This window comes from Mycteria americana, chromosome 3 (genome assembly GCF_035582795.1).
Source record: "Mycteria americana isolate JAX WOST 10 ecotype Jacksonville Zoo and Gardens chromosome 3, USCA_MyAme_1.0, whole genome shotgun sequence".
NCBI classification, from domain to species: domain Eukaryota; kingdom Metazoa; phylum Chordata; class Aves; order Ciconiiformes; family Ciconiidae; genus Mycteria; species Mycteria americana.
The window spans coordinates 99,965,343-99,989,679 of record NC_134367.1 but is presented as its reverse complement, the minus strand read 5'-3'; the positions used below and the strand labels follow the sequence as shown (position 1 = coordinate 99,989,679).

The window sequence follows — 24,337 nt, the reverse complement described above, 5'->3', positions numbered from 1 at the left end:
ATTGGCTGGCGGTGATGTAATCGCGCGAACATACGGGTACTCCTTGCCGCCCCCCGTGGGACAGGGGGGAGGCCGCGCACCTTTCTCCCTCCCTCCCCGCCCGCCCCGCGACCAATCGCCGTGCGGAGCGGCGCGCGGGCCGGGACGCGCTCTGCGGATCCGCCGGCGCCCGCCGGCCCTTCCCTAGCGCCCGCCCGCCCCGCTTTATTGGCAGGGGCGACGGCCAATCAGGAGAAGGCACCCACCGGCCGTTTCACGCCCATTTCGCGCAGCGGCGGCCGGGGCGAGAGAGGCTGCGGGACTGGCGGCGCTGAGAGCCAATGGCCTGCAGGCAAACCGCGCCGGGAGGGAGAGGATGTGGCGGGGGGAAGGAGGTTGGGAGGGGCAAGGGCGCTCGCTGACAGCCGCTTCCGTCAGTTCTGCCCAGGCGACGAGGCCGGATAAAAAAGAAGTGCGGAGAAAGAGTCCGTGCGCTAGCGTCTTGACTGACAAGAGCTGCAGCCAATAGTTACCAAAGCAGAGGGGAAGTGCCCAATCAGGAAAAAGCTTTTGGGCGGGGCTGGCGGGTGAGCGGCGAACGGATCGGCCAGTGACACTGAAGAAGGCTAGAGCCGGCAGGGCGGGCGGCCAATGGCCACCGGGAGGGGGCGAGACGGGATGAGCGACGGCAGCAGCAGCCAGTAGGCTGGGAAGGACGCGGGGCGGCCCGGCCGGGAACGGCGGCGGGGCGGTGGGGCGGGGCCGGGGGCCGTGCCCCGCCCGCCCTTCCCGGAGCGCTCTGACGTGGGCGGCGGGGAGGGCGGGCCTAGCGGCGGCCTTTGGGACAGGGGCTCCCAACATGTCCGCGCTGCTGGCGGCGCTCGGAGTGCGCGAGCGGGCGGCGACTGCGGCCGGTGGCGGCCAGCGCGGGGGGGCCCGCGCCTGAGGCCGAGCCAGGCCCTCACACACCCGGGCCGGGCCCTGCCGGGCCGCCTGGGACCCGGACGCCGGGGGACGCCGGCGCTCGTCCGCCGACAGGTAGAGAGGTCAGGGCCGGCCGTGGGGCACGGGCGAGCGGGTCGCGTCCGCGCCAGGCCGGGCCGGGCCGCGGCGGGCAGAGAGGGGGAAGGGGCCGAGAGGCCGGGCCGGGCCTGGGCGCGCGTGTTACCGAGCGGCAGGGCCTGCGCGCGTGCTGTGGGAAGCGGGGGCAGCAGCGCCGGCCTGCTCCGTGGGGCCGGAGGGGCAAGGCCTGCTGCGTATGCGTCCCCGGGGAGCGGGCAGGCGCCGCGCAGGCCCTGCCTCCGCCTCTTGCCGCCGGGGGAGAAAAGAGGGCCGGGGGCCGCGCTGACACGGCCTCCCGGCGGGGGAGCCGGGGCTGCCGGGGCAGGCGCACGGGGGAGGGACGGCGAGGAAGTGGCGGGGAAGCCAAGCCCCCCGGTGTAGCCGGGGATGGGGGCCGGTGGGCCCGCCCTCTGTGCGCCACGGCGGGGCGGGCCGGGGCGGCGGCAGGGGGGCCGGCGGCCCAGGCCCCGCACGGCGGCCGCTGCGTGTGGGGTGGGGGAGGCGGCGGGCCGGGCCCCGTGCGGATAGCGCTGTGTGCGGGGCGGGGAAGGGGCCGAAGGTGGCCGGCGTGCCGGTAGCTGCGTGCGGAGCGGGGTTGGGGGCGGCCGGCGGGCCGGGGCTGTGCACGTGTATTGGCTGGGGCCAGGGGAGTGGCGGGCCGCGGCCCGGCGGGGCCGGTGTTCACCGACGGGGTGGGGTGGTGGGAGGTGGCGAGCTGCGGGGACGGCCCTGGTGTCGGAGGGAGAAGCTGTCGTTAGGCCTGGGTGCTTGTGACGAGCTGGTGGTGTGCGGAGGGGATGAAGTCACAGGCAGATGGGCTGTGCCTGGGCGCCTTTAGCGTGGAAGGGGAAAGAAGTTGAAGGCGGCTCTCTCTTGTAGTCTGGCGCTTGCTGGCTTTGCGAACCCAGTGGATATAAACGTGGATATATATTTACTATAATTTGTAGCTAGCCAAAGGGAGGGAGTCATTTTGATGGGCTGGAGGCAGCTGGAAAAATCTGTATGTGTGTTGTTTTGTGTGCCGTGGTAGGTTGAGGGGTATGTTTATACCGTGGGGATGCGGATGGTGGGTGAAACCACGTGTATTTAGGAATAGTGGTACATGAGGGCATATGAATTTAGGAGCGATAGGTAAACAATGTTGTGTGTGTTGTGAGAAGTAAGGTGATAAGTTGGCTGGCTTCTCAATGTTGTGGAGGAGGGAGGCTTTGGGTGGTAAGCCTATGTACAACTTACAGGCACAGTGGTAACAGGTTGCTACAAGGTTCTGAACTTGTTTTGTTTGGTGGCTAGTGTGGTTAGACTTAATGTGCGAGACCTTCGTGTGTAATATGAGCTGGTATGTGGACAGAAAGGCATGCATGTTCTTACTGCATGTAAGTTAGTTTATCTGCTGCTCACATTGGGAGTTGAGAGAGATGCCTGGCTGTAAGCAGCTCAGTGAGCCCTGTTTCTTGTGTGTTGAGATGCACTAGGGCAGCAAGCAGTGTGGTCTGTGTCCTGGGAACATGAGAGGAGCTGTGAATTGGTGTCTCGCCTGTGATAAAATTGGAAGGCTGGATATTTGTTGTTTGAGCCATGGGATACAAATTGGAAAACATGTAGCAAATGCTATTGTGTTGGAGTCGTGCTAGTGCTGTTTGAAGAAAAGTCTATGCATGTCTTGGGGAGTTGTAGAACTGTAGGTATCTATATTTGTGACAGGTGTCAGGCAGTGTAACCTTCTGTCTATAAGAGCATCGATGCACTCTTCTTGTGGGTAAATTTCCAGGGATTACCATGGGTTATAAGAAAATGGGGAGGTTTGGGTGGATATTTAGAATTGAATGGTGGAGTCCCTGAAAGGTTTGTGTACATTTGAAAAAGGGGGGTAGGATGAATTTGTGGGGATTATGCATATACAAGGTGAAGATTATGTTAGGCTTTGTATACATGTGTGTATTGGGGGAATAGTATTTGTGCAAAAGGGAAACTGGAGTTTTCGTATTGCTGAGTTAGTGGGAACTCTAGTCTGTGTCTGGAGAGGGGAGGCAGGCATATTTGGCCGAGGCTATGAAAAGTTGAAATGGGGTGGGGGAGGGATGATGAACTGGGTCCAGGGTCCCAGGTCTGTCCTGAGCAGGTGGGAGGCTGTAGGGATTCTTTACTCCCCTCGGTATGGAGAGAAGTATTTTATAGTTGTGACAGCCAGTGGAAAGTAAAAAAGTGAATGAAGATGAGGCAATTTGTGATGATATGAATATTATCAGATTGAAGGAGGCTACAGAATAGTCAAGGGGTTCGTGTTAAAGGTGCTTTTTTTGTTTATTTTGTTCTGTTTGCTCCACTGGGTAAATTGTCCATTAACTTTAAGGATAAACTTTTGCTGAAACTAGCACTCCTAATGGTGTTGACAGGTCAGCAGCTAACTAAAAGCACTTAATGTGGTGTCGACAAGCCCCGTGTATGTGTGGGCTCAGGGGCTCGCGTGTGTCTTAATATATTATTTATTATGTGCATTATGTATACCTTAACACTTTAACATGTTCACATGTCCAGAAGGTATGAAGTCTTTTGTACTGGACACATGCTTGTGTTTGAAAGAGGGTTAGTGCATGAACATTTGTGAAAAGACAAGCTGTTTAGAATGGAAAGCTGTTTGGCTCAGGTGGAAATGAGGAAAAATTGCATGTGTGTATCCCATGTTCTGTGGGTTTGTGATAGAATGTATTATTTGTCTACACAGCCCCTCATCTCTTGTTCTGCACAGATATTTAGAGGAGGTTGTTATATAGGATAGTGATTTAATTAAGGCACATAACATCAAGATGAGATGAATTAACATAGTATGGAGATGGCTGTATAGAGAGTGCACAGAGCCCATTTTTCTTTTATTGTGGTAGTTATGAGGTAGTTAGTTTGGTAGGGAGCTAGAGAAAGAAAAGAGTAGTCTCACAGTAGTTATCCTGGATAATCCAGTTCCCTTCTTGTCTCTGGTGTGGAATTATCATTGCTCACTTACACTTTGCCAGTGGTGATCACTAATGTGTGCTTCTGACTCACTAAACTTGAGACCCTGTCTTGCAGAAATATAAACCCATCACAATTGAAATTAAAGCTTGTGAAATCTGTGTTTTGAACAGTCTTTTAAGGTCCTCAGTGTCAAGAACTACTACTCTTGGAGGGGGCAATTGAAAATAGTATTTCTTACATGAATGTGTTGCCTCCATATTACAAAAGGGAAAAGGCAGTAAAAATCCACTCTTAATACTGGATGTAATACAAATACTTCAGACACAGATTTTTACTGATAATGAATATCACTCTTTGGAGCAGGTTTTATTTAGACTGCAGCAAGGGATGGGGTTGTACGTAGAACAATGTTCAGAGAGTACTGTCCATCTTGAATGAAGCAAGCTGCACCGCACCTAGCTAAATGCTACCATAATGTTCCTAGGGGGGTGTGTGTGGTTTTTTTGTTGGTTTTGGTTTGTTTGCCCAAAAAACTCTGAAAATTGAAATTGATAACTTCCTAGTGTCTTGGGTCATCAGTCCAGTAGGAATGCTTAAATCTGCCACATAGGCCTATTACTGTAAGTGGTAAGTAGCTCTTCTTTTCTGGTCAGCACTGGAAGATAGCTAGCTAACCATTGGATTTTGCAAGCATGCTCTCTTCCAAGTGAATGGGAAGGCCTTGGTGAAAGAATCCAAGCTCTAGGCTCCATGTGTGGATTGTGGAGAGTGATTACTGTAACAAGTCATGCATACCTTTGTGTCCATAGTTGTGTTTTTGTCTAATATCGAATCTCTCTGCCCACCACCTTAATTATATTATGTGCTCTATTTTATTTTTTTTTTTAATTCTTGCCACCTTGTCCAACAAGTTTTCTCCTCTCTCTGAATTCAGTGCCACACTAGTGTTTCTCGTCACTTCTCCATGAAAGTGAAGAAGCATCCTTCAGCTCTTGGGCTTTTTAGCAACCAAAGTGATTTGATCTGAATATTGGTCTTCTCAGTAAATCAGAGGAGAGCAATGGTGATTTCTCTGGAAAACTGTTAAAGTAAAAATTGTTGTTATCTTGGCTCCTTCCCTATTTGTCAGTTTTTCCATTCTGTGCCTCAGTTGTTTATGCTTGGTCATCTTAAAGGTTTGGCATCTTATAGATGTACAGGGTGTGAACTGTGGTTTTTTCCTTCTCACTTTTTGTTAGCAGTGTGAATGCAGGATAAATGTTTTAGGAAACTTCAAGAGGGGTCTGGTTTAGCCCTGGTCTTCAGCATATCTAGTATGCATATAATCTTCAGGGAATTTAATTTCAAAATCTGGACAAGTCATTGCAGGTTCTTAATTAAAAAAAAAAAAGAAACACCAACGGGCCACCCAAATTCAAAAAACATCGGACTGTAAAAGCCCAGAAAAGAGAAATTTTTTGCATGGACAATGAAAGATGTGCCCCTGATGCATGAACAAGGATGCTGAGTTTCCAAAAAGATCACCAAAACTGTTTTTCTTTAACAGACAACCTTGCAAACTCCTCAGCTATTAGGCTGATGTCTTTCCATCTCAGGCAGATATCTAGCATGGGAAACTTTGGTCAAACCGCTCAAAAATTGGCAAATAAATTTTGTACAGATTTATATCTGTATCATGTGCTAAAGCCAAATAAAAATTCTGAAGAATTAATAAGTGTCAGTCCAAAATAAATCTGTTGTGAGAAGCTTTGCATGAGATGGTAAGAAATAACTGAGGTGGTGTAGCTCATATCAGTTTCTTGAGATGAGCAGTTCAGCTCATCTCAACTTCTTGAGACATTATTGGCATGATGACACATAAGGGTTGCCAATGAGTGTAGGTTAAATTAGTCTTCCGGCTCTTAGAAAAACCTGCATTGGGAGAGAAGGCACAAAGATGTTTTAGTGTAGAAAATGATAGAAGGGAAAACCCCATATCTCAGCGGACAACAGCCTTTCTTATAATTTTGGAGGAAGTTATTCAGGCCCAGGTATTGTTCCGCTAGGAAAAATAGGTCACCCACAACTCTCTTTCCCTATGCACCATTAGTTTCTCATTAACAGTACTTTAATGCGTCATTTTATGATGTTACTACATTACTATCTCACAGCATAGGTTCTCTGCATCTTTGATGGGAAATAACCTTTTCATTGAGTTTTCTTTCAAATAAATAGTACAACTAGGTGCTTAAGTCTATTTTCACAAGAGTTGACAGGAATTCAGCTCAGAAAAACGTTGCTTGAGGACGAGTCTCTAGACTAGGCTACTGGAGAGCTTAAGATGGCTCTTTAGTGTGTATGGTAATGACAAGTCAATGACGACAAACTTCCAGTTAAGTCACAACGGAAAGCATCGGTCTTTCTTTGCTGTTTTCAGGTGATTAGAGTGTTAACAGAAAATGTCATCTTCAATAATCCTACTTCTGTGTCTGCATCTCAGTGTAGGAAGTTGACCTTTACTGAATGTAGAGCAAACATGGCTCTGCATTGTTAGTATATGAATTAATTGTTTTTATCAAGGAGGTAATGAAATAAGATGATGATGATTTGTTGAGTAGAGGAGGTAACACTATTGTAATTTATTCATACAATACTGCTTCAGCCTGTTCTCACCAGCTTGTCTGTCATGCTAAAGCCAGGTATTATTTGTTCAAAACTCATGATCTTGTATTTAAAATTTTGTATAGCAAAAGAAAAATTGCTGACTGGAGAGAACAAATCTCAAATGGTGGAACTATTTGTAAAGAACTGATATTTTGATTCAAGTGGAAAACTGAAACAATGAATATTATGTTGGTCAGCTTATCCAAAAGTGAAAAAAAAAAAAACCTCTTTTCTGGGCAGCTTTGTTGGTTAAGCTGATGTGCAAGTAATATAAAGCATTATCGAGCACATGCTGCTCTTCCTTTCCTATCACCAGTCACAGTGGAGCCATTATGTGGGTTATGGGGTGTGTTTTCAGTGTTATCTAAAAAGTTTTATAAAACTGTAAATGTAGCTGATGCATGAAGTGCATGAAGTGCATGAAGTGTGTAGATCTTGGGGTTTTTTTTTTAAACTTTATTCAGAGAACTTTCCTAGATGTATCCCATTAGCTTTTGATACTCCTAACTGTAAAGGGGTGGAAGCAAAAGTGGATGAGTGGTGAGACACTGCTGCTATAGTTACTTCAGGAAAAGGAACACTCGAATTCACAGCACAGCCATCCTTTTTAGGGCTAATGAGGTGTGCGTTGGCAGCTTAAGTCTGTGGGTTTAGTTACTGCTGCTTGAGGCTCTCTTAAATGAATGGGGAGTATCTGCCACATTGATTATACTTACATTAGCAAGCAGTATGCTGCAGTTGAAGAAGACTGGAGTGAACCAGTAAGTTAGGCAGACCCAGTGTCCATGGTATGTGTAATTCATGGGGCTTTATTTTAGACTAGTTGTAGTCTGGTTCTGTGGACCGAGTATTCTCCAAACATCGCTGGGTATTAGGTGTTTTCCCAGAGTTTTTGTTTAGGTTAATCTGAGACATGTCCAGATCACGTGTGCAGAAACTTCTTTGAGATGTGAACCAACCCACCGTAAGTAGAGTGACTCAGATTTACTTCAGAAGTGCACTCCTGATAGAAACTAAAGTGCTAATATAGATGTACCGACTGAGTCTCTAAAAGGCACCTTGGGGCATTGCAGAGGGTGTTGAGCTATGTGGGGCACTGGATTCTGGCTTCTACGTGGTGTAGTCAGGATTGCAGAAATTGTCCTGCTGCTCTCTGAGTAAGGATTGTTTGTTTATCTTGACTCGTAACTGAATCTCTGTTCCCAAATTATTGTCCCTAGTTTTGAAATTTGAAATTTGAAATTTGAAACCCCAGTTTTCGCTGGGTAAAGAACTGGCTGGACGGCCGGGCCCAGAGAGTGGTGGTGAATGGAGTTTACTCCGGTTGGCGGCCGGTCACAAGCGGTGTTCCCCAGGGCTCGGTGTTGGGGCCAGTTCTGTTTAACATCTTTATCAATGATCTGGACGAAGGGATCGAGTGCACTCTCAGTAAGTTTGCAGACGACACCAAGTTGTGTGGGAGTGTTGATCTGCTGGAGGGTAGGCAGGCTCTGCAGAGGGACCTGGACAGGCTGGATCGATGGGCTGGGGTGAATTGTATGAGGTTTAACAAGGCCAAGTGCAAGGTCCTGCACTTGGGCCACAGCAACCCCATGCAACGCTACAGGCTTGGGGAAGAGTGGCTGGAAAGCTGCCTGGCAGAGAAGGACCTGGGGGTGTTGGTTGACAGCCGCCTGAATATGAGCCAGCAGTGTGCCCAGGCGGCCAAGAAGGCCAATGGCATCCTGGCCTGTATCAAAAATAGCGTGGCCAGCAGGACTAGGGAAGTGATTGTGCCCCTGTACTCGGCACTGGTGAGGCCGCACCTCGAATACTGTGTTCAGTTTTGGGCCCCCCACTACAAGAGGGATATTGAGGTACTGGAGCGCGTACAGAGAAGGGCGACGAAGCTGGTGAAGGGTCTGGAGCAGAAGTCTTATGAGGAGCGGCTGAGGGAGCTGGGACTGTTTAGCCTGGAGAAAAGGAGGCTGAGGGGAGACCTCATCGCTCTCTACAACTACCTGAAAGGAGGTTGTAGAGAGGTGGGGGTCGGTCTCTTCTCCCAGGTAACAAGTGATAGGACAAGAGGAAATGGCCTCAAGTTGCGCCAGGGGAGGTTTAGACTGGATATTAGGAAATTTTTCTTCACCGAGAGGGTTATCAAGCATTGGAACAGACTGCCCAGGGAAGTGGTTGAGTCGCCATCCCTGGAGGTATTTAAAGGACGTTTGGATGAGGTACTTAGAGACATGGTGTAGTGATGGTTTTTGGCAGTGTTAGGTTTATGGTTGGACTCGATGATCTTAAAGGTCTTTTCCAACCTATATGATTCTGTGATTCTGTGATTCTGTGAAATTGTGTGTGACAACGACTGGTCTTAAAACTACAATAAATTCTGGAAAGTAGTTCTTTCATGGTTTTACTTCAATTAATCAAGAATGAAACTAGCTGTGTGAACAACAGGTTATGAAACCTGACTTCCTGTGGCTTTGTGTTTTGTGGTTGGATTTTTCTAAGTATACTGTATTGTGAGCTCCGAAAGTATTTTCATGTGTTTGGGGCACTATCTGTCCTGCTGTCCTGTATGGGAAGTTGGTTTTGGTAATGTAGCTGAGCTCCTGCTGCACTTGTCCTCAAGGGGCACTAGTTTGGATGTCTCTCCTTGATCTGACTGTTTATTTCCACAAAACTCATAGGACCTGATTATCTCTGAAATATTTACCTGTGTGTTAACTTCTGAATTGTGGCCAGTTTCAATAAATCTTGAGGGGGGGAACAACTGTTGTGGTTTAACCCCAGCCAGCAACTAAGCCCCACACAACTGCTTATTCACTCCCCCTTGGTGGGATGGGGGAGAGGATCAGAAGAGTAAAAGTGAGAAAACTCAGGGGTTGAGATAAAGACAGTTTAATAGGTAAAGCAAAAGCTGCGCACACAAGCAAAGCAAAACAAGGAATTCATTCGCTACTTCCCATGGGCAGGCAGGAGTTCAGCCATCTCCAGGAAAGCAGGGCTCCATCACCTGTAAAGGTTACTTGGGAAGATAAATGCCATCACTCCGAACATCCCCCCCTTCCTTCTTCCCCCAGCTTTATGTGCTTAGCATGATGTCATACGGTATGGAATAGCCCTTTGGTCAGCTGGGGTCAGCTGTCCCAGCCGTGTCCCCTCCCAGCTTCTTGTGCACCCCCAGCCTCCTCGCGGGTGGGGTGAGAAGCAGAAAAGGCCTTGACTGTGTGTAAGCACTGCTCAGCAATAATGAAAACATCCCTGTATTATCAACACTGTTTTCAGCGCAAATCCAAAACATAGCCCCATACTAGCTACTATGAAGAAAATAAACTCTACCCCAGCCAAACCCAGCACATTCTCCACCCCTTATTTCATACCATTTCCATCATGCTCAGTTACCACACTATCCAATACAACCTCATTAATCACCACCTCCCTTCCCATCCTTTGATATAATACACAGATATCATTCCGTTAGTCTGTGGACCACCCCTGTGAAGTGTCTGTAAAATGTCCACAAATTTCCACAAAATGTCCACTGAGTTCATTTAGTCCATGACGTTGGGCTCCATCTGTTATGGTGGTCACTCAGGACAGGAGAGGTGGTGTGTTGCCTAGAGTTATTGGGCACCAGAGGCAGCTCAGGTCAGGTCACTGCTGCACTTGCACTGCTGCTTGTAAGACTTGTCCTCTATTGGTTCAGATGGTTCCTCCTATAGTAATTCCTAGAACAGGCAACTGAAATCATGGGTGACAACAATTTAAAGGTATATTCATTACAATCTCCACCCTGGTCCCTTTGGGCCAGGTTATAGGGTTTAACATTGCAATGAACTCCTCCCCTTGCTCCTAGCCTGGCTAGCAGCAAGGGGTTCCTGCTCTAGGAATTCCCATAACAGGCAACTCGAATCCCGGGTTACAACAATTTAAAGGTATTTCCATTACAATCTCCACCCCTGGTCCCTTTGGACCAGACCATCAGGTTTAACATTGCAATGAAGTCCTCCCCTTGCCCCTGCTCTGGTTTGGACTTAGCCACAGACTGCAGTCTCTTAGGGGGGTGTACCTGCTCCAAGTGGCAGCTTATCTATGCGCCACAGTCTCTCCAGGAGTATACCTGCTGTGGCATAGACTTATCCACAGCCACGGTCGCTTTGATGTGCACCTGTTCCAGCATGGCCTTGTCCATGGGCTGCAATACCTTCAGCGATATCCCTGCTCCAGCGTGGCCTTACCCACAGCCACAGTCCCTTCAGAAGTAAACCTGCTCCAACATGGCCTTGCCTATGGCTGCAGTCCCTCCAGGGTGTACCTGCTCTGTTGAGGGCTTATCCATGGCCACACGCTTTGAGGTGCCCCAGCATGATCTCATGCACAGCCACTGATGCGTCAAGGTGTACCTGCTGCTCTGGTGTGGACTTATTCATGGCCACAGATGCTTCGGGGTGTCCTGCTCCCACGTGGACTCATCCACATGTCACAGTCCCTTGGACTCCAGTTCGCACTGGAGTTCCAGCCTGTCCAGTACAGCGGCACAGAAAGAGCAGTGATACCCTGGCCATCTGCCAGCCCAGGCACATGGGTGTTGCTGTTACCAAAATGCTCCCAGGCACAGCCAAGTAAGATGATCAGCAGTACAGCAAGCAGCGAAAGCAAAAAGCAGCCACTAACGAGCACTAGACTCTAATATACAGTAAGGCAAGCAAGCCCCATGGCAAGCACAGGAGCCTGCCAATTAATAGCTAAATGGCAATAACAGCTATAAATTTGATCTAGCACATTCCAGTCAAATCTGTCATTATCTCAAACCCTTTGAGCCCCATGTTGGGCGCCAAAAAGGACTGTCATGGTTAAACCCCAGCCGGCTGCTAAGCCCCACACAGCCGCTCGCTCACTCTGGGGGAGTGAGATGGGGGAGAGAATCGGAAGAGTAAAAGTGAGAAAACTCGTGGGTTGAGATAAAGACAGTTTAATGGTAAAGCAAAAGCTGCGCATGCAAGCAAAGCAAAACAAGGAATTCATTCACTACTTCCCATCGGCAGGCAGGTGTTCAGCCATCTCCAGGAAAGCAGAGCTCCATCATGCATAATGGATACTTGGGAAGACAAACGCCATCACTCTGAATGTCGCCCCCTTCCTCCTTCTTCCCCCAGCTTTATAATGCTGAGCATGACGTCATATGGTGTGGAATAGCCCTTTGGTCAGCTGGGGTCAGCTGTCCCAGCCGTGTCCCCTCCCAACTCCTTGTGCACCCCAGCCTCCTCGCTGGTGGGGTGGGGTGAGAAGCAGAAAAGGCCTTGACTGTGTGTAAGCACTGCTCAGCAATAATGAAAACATCCCTGTATTATCAACCCTGTTTCCAGCACAAATCCAAAACATAGCCCCATACTAGCTACTATGAAGGAAATCAACTCTATCCCAGCCAAAACCAGCACAATGACACACACCGTAGCTTGGCTTCCTAAGGTTGTATTTTATTTATTTTCCACTAATGCTATATCTTGTTTTATTGTCTTTTTGGTTTTACCTATATTTTAAATTTCTTGCAGAAGAGTTAAAAGTATTTCCCCCCCTCCCCAACATTTCAGGCAACATAGCTAAAAGTAGGAAATTATCTTCCTAATGGCAACTTCTTCAGGGATGCTAAAAATCTCTTCTCCATAGGATAGAGAAAATTCTTGAAAGTATCCAACATGCTTATTAAACCACCTCCAAATAAATATAGACAGGTCTAAAGTTGCCTTTGATGTATATTGTAGCCTTTTGTAATACACGCTGGTACCACATATGGTAGTTTTGGACCATGATTCTAGGAGAGAAGTGAATGAAGGTTTTGAAAGTGAATGGTGTAGTGAAGCCTCTGGAGTACAGCTAGATTGGATTTTGAGGGTGGTGGATTAGGAACTGGAGGGGTAGGGACTTGTGTTTATGATCGCACTTGTGACCTTGAGCAGCTGCAGAAACTCTAATGTGCTTTGCAACTTTTCAGATGAGAAGTACTGTACTGAAGCTATGTGGTACTGTAGGCTGAGTTCTGAGTGTTCTGTCTTCAGTGTATAAAGCTAAAGAAATTGTTCCTTTTGCTTCTGTTTTAAGTGGGCCTATACTCAAAGCACTGACTTCAGAGAGCTTTTGTAAAGGTATGAAAGGTGAATCTAGCACAGATGTTACTTGGTTTCTTTCTGTGTCCTTTCTGCTCCTGCTCTCTGTTTCCCTAGTATAGTAATAAAATACTTGTTTTATTTGTTCTAGTTCCCAAGAGGAAAGTCTCATCCTGGTCAAAAGGTACTCTGCATACCAGTTTGTGCACAGGACCTCACTTCAGATATGGTACTGGTTGCAGGCACTGGTTTCTACTGTCTAACATTAAGTTTGATTCTCTGTGGGGCATATGAGAGAAATTGTTTATAGCTGATTTTTCAAGAAAAGGGTACTCTTCTTTAGTGTGCATATTCGAGTGCTTTTCTTATTTCAGCTGTTGTAAAACTTGAATCCAGACCTAACAGAGGTAGTCCATTGACTCCCCTAGGTGGTGACCAGTCCTACATCTTGGAAGGCAAAGAAGCCCTATCCATCTCAATAGAGCCCCGGTGCGCAATACAGTCTGTTAAGACTCATGAATGTCTCGCTTTTGGTGTCGTCAGCAAGAACTGAAGTGATGCCTCTAAGGAGGTTATTCACAATGTCTAATTACAGGTGGGATTTACAGGCATCTTTAGTGAGCATTATCCAGTAATTGTGGGACTACTACCTAAAGTCAAGCTGACTCCTCAGATGTGATGTTTATCCATTTGCTAGCTTGTCATGTTTTCTGCGTCTTTACCACTTTTCCAGAAGCAAGGGATTTTTTTTTTCACTTTTCCTCTTCTCTGAGATGTCTTTTTTTTTTTAATGTTCCTTTATGGGGTGTAAGCGTGAAAAATACTATTCTACTACTAATTGATAATGTTAAAATACCCAATAGTTGATCTGGATTTGTTATTTCCTGCTCTTGCCCTTACTGGTTGCTTAGACTGGTGGATGAATTCATTGGAATCATCCAAAGTGATGTGGATGATTATGTTTCTGAGGGGCGCTTTTTCTAAACTGGTAGAAGGTTGTGCATAAAACTTCAAACAGTAGGGGTTTCACACATAAGCAAAATGAAAACAATCTTGTGAAAACAATAGCTAGAGCTAATACTGGGGGGGAAGGGGGTGTGTGAAACTTCTTCTGTAAATCCTCCCTAAGTGCACCACAATCGAACTGCTGTTTAAAAGATAACCTAGAAGTTCGTAGGCATTCAGTCATTTAAAAGATGCTTTAATAATAGCAATTGCTTGTTTTGTGGGAGGTTTTCCAGCCAACCCTCCTTTAGATTCTGTGCATCTCTTACCAGTTAAAGAAACTGGAAGCAGCTTAAGGTGACTCTCTCTTTTAATAGTAATTTGTGGGATCAAGGAAAAGACAAGCATACCACCTTTGTGAATGATTACATTGAAAGAGAATGTTTCACAATGTTTGCTAGAGTCAAAATGGTAAAAGATAAAAGCTATAGTTTAACATTTTCCTGTGTTTTTAAAATTGAAATAATAATTAGGCTTGTGTGTGATGTCGAAGAAAAGCATTGTTAGGACTCTGCCATAGTGACATTGGTGTTTTGTATCCTACTTTTATATCATAATAAACAATAGAGTTTATTTTACTTCTGTTTCCCCTTTGGTTTGCCTTATGCTGAACCATGTCTGTGCTTCTATATGTTTTACTACTATATCTGAGTGTAAGAGTGATGGAGGTTAAGTGCTGTTGAAGATCAGTATCTAGCTTGTAACATTAAATCCAATAAGATGACTTCTCACTTTCTTAACTAGAGTGCACCAAACACAAACAATTCTAGGCCAGAGAAGAACTTCTCTAAAATATTTCATTAACTCAAAATAGTAGCTGTTGTTAACTATAACAGCTTAGTATGTGGTTTTGACTGTTGTTGTAGTATTGTTTTAATTTAAAGAAAAACAGGAATGCTGTCAACGTAGAATATCTGACTTTTGGAGGGAAGGGGATAAGGTTACAGACTGACAAAACAATTTCTCTCTTCTTTTTTTTTTTTAAACATGAAGTGAAATGGGGCTTGACTTGGGGAGTCGGAGAGGAAGAAATAAAATTCCAGTATAGTTCAGAATTCTTGAAACGAGCTTGTGCGCTGCTGTTGCCAATATCAGGGAATAGAATTTAACATGATCAGAAAAATGTCACTGGGGAAAGTACTCTGAAATTGTATTTTTTAAACCTTTTATTAATTTATATTTGGAAAGTATTTTCCTTGAAAAATACTGTATATTCTCAGATGTATTTAATGACCATGCTATTTTCAATCTAAAGTTTTCGATATTTCTGAATCTTTACAGAGGGTAAGTAGGGCTCCATGTAGGAAAGGTACTAGTCAGTTACTACTTGAAGTGATGTTTTTTCACTGTTTTGTTTTGTTCAGGGTTACCAGATTCAAATGTGTTTTGTATAAACAAAACCTTGGGGTAGCAATTCCATAACTGAAGTAACTAATTTTTTTGAAAGGTGTCTTAAGGTTTGTCCAGAGTTGAAACCTGGTTGTCAGTTTCAGAAACAATACAAAGCTAATGTGAAAAACTTCTTAATATGTCTCTCAATATTGTCCCTTCCTCCATAGGTCTTGTTTGTTTGTTTATTGAAGCACTGATTAAAACAGAAGCTCTTGCATACAAAACAGACATGACAGCTTAAATCTGTCATGAATTGTCAGATTTGTACTTGAAGCCTTTCTAAAGAAAGTAAAGGTCCTAGAACACTGTATTGGAATCTCCATCATCCTGTTCTGCTATTTATCTTCTTTTTAGTAATCATCTTAAGCTATCCCTAGTACAAAAAGAATCAGTAAACTTGGACTACCTGTGAGCAAACTCTTCTGCACAGTTTATATTGTTCAATTTCAGAACTCTTCATTCTTTCCACTTAGTGTTTATCCTCTCCTTTCCTTGGGTCAAAGTCTGATGCTGTTACTGCAGGAGAAACTGAAATGGGTCAGGAGAAGAGATGAAAAGTAGTGTTCTTAGTGAGGAAGAAAACTACAATGCTTTCCAAAGAACTGAAGTCATAAATTCACTGGGAACTTAAGCTAATCCAGAGAATACTTGAGTAGGCAGAGCACACTATTCATCGAGGAGTATTCTTCCTTACTCTCTTATCACAGGGTTCTGTTTTCTGTTCATTCGTCTGTTCATCGTGTGAAAGATTTTTATCGGCAGATATGCAATCTTTTATTACCAAGTTCTGCTATCTGCCATTAGCCTACTGGAATTACTTGCCTTTCAGGGATGTCATGACACTCTGATACTGGCATGGGTAAGAACCAACAAGTATAAGTTGACCACTGACATCTGTGTTGCTGGGTGAGATGGGGAGGAGCTTCTTTATATTAGTCTTCATTCTCTCTCCTTATTTTTGTTGGTGTGTGGTTTCTTTGAGCGCATTGTCTCCTATTGTGTCCCTTGAGAAGGGTTGGGGGGGAATTGGAGAAGCTTTATAGTGCTTTTTCCTAAACGCTGTATAAGTGTGTGTGTGGGGCGGGTGTTTTTGGGGTTTTTTGTTATGTTTTTTTTTTTCTTCACCCTGAACTGTGTAAAAAGTCTTGCAGATAGAGGAAAACTTAATGCATGGCATGATCCATTCTTGTTACAGATTTAAGGCGTCATGGAATTAGTAAACTCACATCACTGTTGCTGAGGAAGCAAAGATTCCTAGAAGGTCTTTGAGTGACTGAAAGGATGTACTTGGACTAAACTGCCATGTTCAGAGAAGGAAAGGAAAATTAGAGTGGGCTGATGTGATCCAGAATAATTTTTCCATTAAGAGGGGAAAAAGCAATAAAGCTTGTTTGGTTCAACTGCCAAAGGGTAGTGCCTTCAAAACCCTAGAGACAGGACAAAGGTAAACCCAGCACACTTAAAGAAGTAGCTAGCATGTAATTCAGTTGAAGTTGAGTTTTTAATTCTGAATTCCTTCTTAGTTGGTTTCTAGTCATTAAATCTTATGCTACCTCAGTGAGAGTGCTCAGTACTAGCTACATCTGCATACTTTGTCAGTCAGGCACTGTTGTTATTTCTTTGCAGCTGTTTAAAAACAATGGATGTAACATCTTAGAAGCTGGCTCAGCGTACACAATATGGCTTTGTTTTTGTCTTTTTGTGATGGGGAGTTCATTCCCTCTACCCAAACAGCTTTCTGCTACATGCTGCCTAGTTGGTGAGCATCTGGTATTCCTCTTTTTAGTTAGAGGTCCTTAGAATTGTTTGTTTTTTCACCACTTTTCAATGTTGATATAGTACAGAAAAGAGAGTTCTTGTTAGGCCTCTGCGTGCACACAGGCATTTGCTTCTGGAACCCACTCATAATACTGACTGTTTCATTAAGGAAGAGGTTCTCCTATGATTACCTAAGTATGCTAGTGCTGCTGTATTTCTGCAGTCTTCTGCCTCTGACCATGTGCTCCTCTTCCTCCTCATGCTGGAACTTGGCTGTGTCTCATCTCACGGTGAGAGAGTTATGTGATGTGTGTATGTTGGGTATCTATTGCTGAGGTTAATTTTCTTTTAGTTTAGCTTCTTGAATCAGCTTGCTATATGAGGATATGAGAGCAACTACTGATGCAAAAGTTGGAGTAGAAAGTACACGTGGCAGGAGGTGGGCTTACAGCAGTAACCAGTTTAGCTTAGCCTAACTTCTTGTAAGACTGCACCCCGAGATGTTTCAAAGGAGGTTCTTTTAGTTATTAACATTGGTTCTTAACACTAGTGGTTTGGATACCTGTTGACCTATCTTGTGAGTGGAAGTCCTAAATTTACTTGGAATGTTACTGCTGATGAAGAGAAGACCATACTGGAAGTCACAACTGTGACAGTGTTAGCAGTGTCACTAGCCATGTTGCAATCCTAAAAGTAAAAGAACATGCAATTAAATGTTGATGTTAAAACCTCTCTTGTAACTAAATTAAAAATGCTCATCTCTTCTTTTGGGTTTTCCCCAAATGCATAGCCTGCTACAGATGTTGGTACGAACTCCCTTCACAGCAGTCATTGTGGTTTAATTAAATACTAGCACTTGCTGACAAGAATGTCTTTATTCTGTAGGCACATGAGAATACAGCAGAAACCAAAACTTTACATAGCAAAGGTCATGGTAAAGAGTGTGTCAGAAAGTTCCTGAGCAAGTCAAGCTGTTTTTCTGTGCTTTTTGTCACGTTTGCAAATTTCCTTAGGGGATAAGAGGACTGCCTCTGCTCATCCGCTGTGGTGTTGGCATTGTTCACTGCTTAATGTGGAGCTAGAGTATATTATCTACTCCCTGTTTCAAGCCTAAGTTTTGGGGAACTGCAAAGGCATTGAAGTATTTTGGGTGAAACATGAGTAATCTCATCACTGGAGGAGACTAGAATTTGTGGTTGTTTGTCAGGCACTCACTGTTTTTTGTGTACTGGAGTTCCTGAATTTGTTCAAGTTTAGAGGTCTCAGTAAAGTGGATTTTCTTTCAATACAGTCCAGGAGAAAATCAAACCATCTGAAAAGGTGTAAGCAATCTGAATTTCAGAAATTCTTTCTAATGTGCATGATGAACCATGTTTAAGTTTTCTTGGCTATTTGCTATTCTTCTCCTCTCCTTTCTCATCCGTTTCTCTGCCATCAGTTTCTATAATAAATTTTAGGTAGAGTTATGAACACCAAGTTTTTCCTTTTATAACCTTTGCTATTACTGTCTTGTTGCCAGATACCTTGAAAATTAGCCAGAAACTCAATTGTTTGATGGCTGTGTTCACTTGTTGAGACCTGCTTATTTTTATACACAGAGTTCTTATATTTAGGCTTTGGAACACTTGAATTCTGCAAATTGTTGAAGCCTAAAGATGGTTTCTCTTCACTGTTTCAGGCATCCTTGCTATGTTATATAATAAAGAAAGCTTTCTATTTCACTTGCTAAAAGCATTAAATACTGCTTTACTTGGATAGCACTATCAGTAAGTAGTTTATATCAACGTGTAGCAAAACATTTCTGGGGCCCTTGAAAAAGAAGGTGACTGGAAGTGGTCAGCATGGCTCTACTAAGGGTCAGTCATGCTTGACCAACCTGACTGACTTCTGTCAAATGACCAGGTGTTCAGCTGAGGGGAGAGCAGTGGACGTTTTTTTACTTTGACCATAGCAAGGCTTTTTAGTGTCCCACAGCATACTTGTATTTACAGTCTGAAGTGAAAACTGGTTGAAGAATCATCTCAAAGGGTGGCTGATGGTTCATACTCTGCCTGGACAGCAGTTACAACTGGAGCTCCTCAAGGGTCTGCTGTGACCTACTGTTTTGTTCTTGGGTTTTGGGTTTTTTTAATGTCTTTGTCAATGACCTGGAGGAGGAGGTGGAATGCACCTTCATCAGGTATGTGGTAGGCACAGAACTGGGTGGCTCAAAGGCAGGGCAGCCATCCTGAAGTACTCAGAAAGGCTAGAGAAGTGGGCCCGTAGGAATCTTACAAACTTCAACAAGGGAACATGCCACGTTCTGCTTCCAGGATTGATAACCCTCCTGCAGCGCTACAGACTGGTTGGATTGTAGCTCTACTGAGAAGGACCTGGTTCTCATGAACAGCAGGCTCAATACAAGTCAGCAGTTCACCCTGGTAGTGATGAAAACAAACAGCTTTATTCCCCTTTAGTTGGCATTTGTTCCAGATGTTCCCAGACTGCATCTGTAATATTGTGTCCAGTTTTGCTCCCGTTCTCCCTACCCTTAACAAGAACAACCTTGATAAACTTAGGGCAAGTCCACCAAGATGGTCAGGGAGCTGGAGTATGTGAGCTGTGATGGCATGCTGAGAGCCCTTCGTGGCCTTGTGTACGCTGGAGAAGAGATGCTTAGGAGGGACCCAATAGCAACCATCTGGTATATACAAGGATGGATACCAAGAAGATGGAGCCAGTCTCTTTACTGTGGGAAAACAAGAGACAGTGGTCATAAATTGAAATGGGTGGGTATATGTTGAAACATTTTTACTGTAAGTTAAGAGGTTAATTTTAACTGATTGTTAAGAGGTTATAGGAGGTAACCTGTAAGCCTCTGTGGAGGTTTTCAAGACCTGAGTGGATAAAGCCCTAAGCAACTGGGACTGAGTTCAACATTGACTACACTTTGAGAAGGAAATTGAACTGGATGACCTTGTAGGTCCCCTCCACTCTGAATCATTCTTGGAAGAATCACCCATGGCAGGGACCTAAGTAGCCAAAATAATCAATACATTTTGTTTTATTTGGAAACTTGGTTCCTTGTGCGAGTGGCATTTATTTCTAGTGCTGCTAAATAAAATAGCTTGAACATAATAATTTATTCTCGTTGACTGTTTTTTTATATTAAGCGTTAGTTACTAGAAATCTACCTATTGAGTAAGCATTGAATAAGCAAGGTATATTCATTGACTAAGGTCATTTCATCTAAGAAAGAAAGGAAAAATATTTGTTCTCAGTGTTGAAAAAGAAGTTTTAGAACTCTATAGTGATCAATATGTCTTGTCTCTCACTTGCCTTCACCCATTATTCTGAACCTTCTGGTAAAACAAAGCAATGTGTAGAACATTTGTTGTTTGAAGTTACTGGAAGGAAAGATAGATGCTGGAAAAAGAAACTAGAAAAGGAAACTAAATCTCAGTTTCTCTAAGATTGGTTTACTTCCTTCTTTGCCCAGGCCCATGAAAAGAAGCTGTTGTCCTAGATGCTACATGTAGACATCTCCAAAACAGAGAAGGCTTTAGTCAGATTCATGCTGCAGAAATTACATACTGGTGTATCTAGGCATGGTGGGTTTAACTGTGGTAGCCCTTCTCATGCCTTTGTCCGAAAAGCAACTTTTGTTTCTTCATAATCAAGATAATTTTGGTGAATACTCAGGTGTGTTTCTGCTTTTGCTTTTAAAGAAATCTGTAAAGGCTAGTAACAGGCTTCTTTGTCATGGTGGTTTAGAGTAAGTTTGAATCTCAAGTTTTAGTCTTTCTTTTCCTTTGAGTCCAGGATCTGCATATATTTTTGTAAATTATTGCATTCGTATGCTCTACTTTTCCATCCTCTTTCCACTTAAACGTGCATGCATACGCATAAGTATATGCAGGCTCGCTCTCTGTCTTGCAGTTGTACATATTCCTGGTTTGGAAATGGATTTGCTTACACCTCTGTGAAGGTGGTACATATTGATAGTGGGAGTTTTTTGGCAAGTAGTGGCCATTGAATGGTGTAGCTTAGATCACTTCGTATTTTCCTCTCTAACAAGTGAAAGGCGTTCACGTGACCTTTGCTGCATTACCTTAGACAAGTAGGAACTTCTTCACTAACTTGGCCACTTCCTGTGGTTCGTGTATTTTATTAGTTTCAGTCTAGAAGCTGCTATAAAGCAGTTCTTGAGCTATAGATTTTATTGAATATTGTGTTGAACTAGGAGAGAAATTGGTCAATTCTTCCATCTTACTACTTTCAGACTCACAGGCTCTTCTACTTTATTCACCCCTAATATACAAGGAAGAGTCTCTAAAGCGAATCTTTATCAGAAGGACAAAGATCTGGAAGAAATTTGACTTTTGTACTACGTTCAAGGTAAGACTGTGAAAATTGTCCATGATAAGATGACAAAAAGCATGAATACTGAGGCTTGCAAAATGGTACTATTTCTGAGTTCTTGGCTTCTTGCATATTACACTATTCCTACAGAATATTATGAATATTTATTAAGTATTAAATACTTCTGCATAATTCTGTGGAAATACACTAATGATCAGAGGCCTGTAAGCTAGCTGTGGCCGAGTTCCTTAACTAAAATGGTTAAGTAGATTGCTACATGTAACTAATGTTTACTGTGCAAAGCTGTCTTCTGCGTAGCATAGGTGTTCCCACTTCTAAAACTGATACACTAAGCTGCATGATATAAAATAGAATGTTTTACTAAATTTGCAGTGTCTTAGTAACTCTTTTTGGCTTACTGTAAGGTCCTGTGCTGAGCTTGTTGTAATTTCTCTTTGAATGCGATATTATAGCTCTTGCGTGACATTTCCAGTCAATTTCAAAATATCAGGAAATAATTGCAAGTCAGAGGGCAGGTTTGCTGCATTTTGGAAGGAATGGTAGATGCATTTCTTTCAATAAAGCCATAGCTTCAAGCACCTATACAGTTGTCATCTGTTTGCAAGTTAGAGCACCGATCAAGTGGTAGGAGCCGTTGACATCATTCAGCAGGGTGATACCATTGCCTTCAGCTTCCATGCACAGTCTAATAAAATGTTTAATAATGTTTGTTGTGTCGTTCCCGCATCACCCCCAGGGAAGAGGGGAGGATATAACAAGGGCTAGGGGGATAAAGCCTGTAGCAGACAAAGTGAAATTCCCTCCAGTGGGACCAGTCTTGGGGAGAAAGTTGATGGACTGTCCTGTTGACTGGGCTAGCATCATGTTCATGGCACTCAAAGGGAGGAACTGAAAAAGTGGTTCAGAAGAATGGAGAGGCACATAGCTGTCCCTTGCAGAGGCCATAGTTTGTGTAAGAAGGGGAGGCCAAAGTATCCAGCTAGAACAGATGGTGGAGACATTCACATGGACTCACTCAGAAGGACGTAGGAGATGTTTTGGGGTCTGGAAAGCACAAGTAGCAATTAATGTAGGCAGCTGGTTGCCAGTGCTAGCTCTTCAATTTTGAGGGGTGAAGACCTACTGAAATTGGCACTCATTGTGCTGAATTCAGCACCTATTTCAAGGCTCAGATCAGCAGTCTTCTATTCATGTACCTATTTCTAATTTGTTGTGACTGTGTGGTTCTGTTTTTTATATAGTAGGTTTTACTGAATTATCTTTGTAATCCCCAAGCTGAATGTCTACTTTTCAAACTGCTAAATTCATCAGATTCTTTCAGTTGATGTTCTGCAAAAGCCTGAATATTTGAGTATTACTTTGTGAGCCTTGATATTTTATTTTTTTTTTTTTTTTTACAGATACCTAGTTTAATCCAGGCAGTTTGTTAAACATAGTATAGAATACATGCAGGTTAAGCTTTACATGTAGTCAAGTGACAAGGCTGAGATGCGAGCTTTGGAAGATATAAATTGTTTTAAAATATCTTGACACGTTGCCTCTATAAATGGGATGACAGAGTAGGGTGCCTGCCTCCATGCTACAATTAATGTGTTCTTTTATGCGTCTTTGTGCTAAGATGTTCCCATCACCATTCAGTCCAGCAAGGGCATGTTTTGCAGCCAACAGTGTACAGGAGCCGTAACCTTTGGTGGAGCTGGGGATGGTGTCTTAATCTGTGTTATTCAAATTTGCCTGCAGCTGATGTCTGACCTGATGAATAGCATAAAATGAATGTTGAATTATTAACATGCTTGCTTCCCGGAATCCTTTTTGCTGTCAAGTCCATGTAGACCTATCATTACTGCACTGACTGCCTGGAATGCCCTTAAGCACCCTCTCTAATATTGATTTCTTGAAAACTGGCATGGTCTTCTTGCATGTTAGTTTTAACATTCTTATTGATAAAATTGCCCTTTGAATTTTTGCAGGTATAGTTGGACACGTATTGTGATACTTACATAGTGGCAAAATAACAGTTTTTAGTTAATATTTGAAACTTCAGCATTGAAATATATATTGCAAATCACGAGAGTTTAAACTGTATTGATTAAAAGTGAGTCAAACTGATTTATTGTGAAACTGAAGTTGCAGTACTAATTGGACAAAACTTTGAGTATTTAAGCTTGCAAGTTGCCAAATGGCTGCTTCTTGCCAAGTACTCCTCTGTTTAGATGACAAGTGAAGCAGTTCAGATAGCCTCAATGCAGACACCTGAAAAAGATTCCATGTGTCCAGGCAACGATACTGGAGACTGCTGCCAGAAAAAAAGGTAATGGAAATTTGCTTCACTCTGCAGTTCCTAGAGATAGTAATTTTTTTAATTAGACTTCAGACTTTTTCTTAAAAAGTTTCTCTAGCCTGATGGAAAAGTAGAGCATGCTATAAAAGTGCAGGGGAGAGTACTGTGTTCTCTGAAGTAGTCTGACAAGCCATCTGTGATCTGAAACCTAACTTTCTGTAACACACTATGGATTGAATAGTATGTATCATGTGATTACAGGTATATTGATCCTGTTACAGTATGGCATTATATCATTACATATCATGCAGGATCAGCTGCTTCTCTTAAGCATTTTTTCATAACTGCCTTACAATGCTTTGAAATATGCCTTATTTGATGTGAACCAAATTAGTTCTACTGGGTTGATTTAGGAAGATGATAAATCTGTGTTAGCAATAAGGGAGCAACTTTCTAAGCAAATAGACCCTCTTAGAATTTTAAGATGTCTTTACACTTCTAAGTGCTGATTCTCTTCATACTAATACAGTACTGTTACTGAAGTAACTTTGCTAATAAGTAGAAAAAAATCTCTTAACATGGAAGAGATTAAGATAAAAAAAGATGTTCTAAAACTAATTGAGGTATAAAAATAACTACGTATTTTAACAATTCCTATTTGGAGGCTTCAGTTCCTGTATTATTTGAATTAGTTCTTTTGGAAGATGGCATGTGTGTAGGCTGTTAGTTGACATAACAGATGCTTGAATTATCTCTTTCCAAGTTGTGTGCTTTGCAGTAAACATCAAAATGCCTATAGCATGGTAAGTGT

General features: G+C 43.7%; 1 protein-coding gene across 1 annotated transcript in view; it reads left to right on the top strand.

The window, feature by feature from the left end:
- The first annotated feature begins 769 nt into the window (after window positions 1–769).
- Window positions 770–24,337, top strand: part of PPM1B (protein phosphatase, Mg2+/Mn2+ dependent 1B) — a 67,986-nt gene continuing 44,418 nt past the window's right edge. Inside the window, exon 1 of the mRNA XM_075496282.1 lies at window positions 770–1,017. The gene's annotated coding sequence lies outside the window, so the exon portion shown is untranslated. The remainder of the gene's footprint in view (window positions 1,018–24,337) is intronic.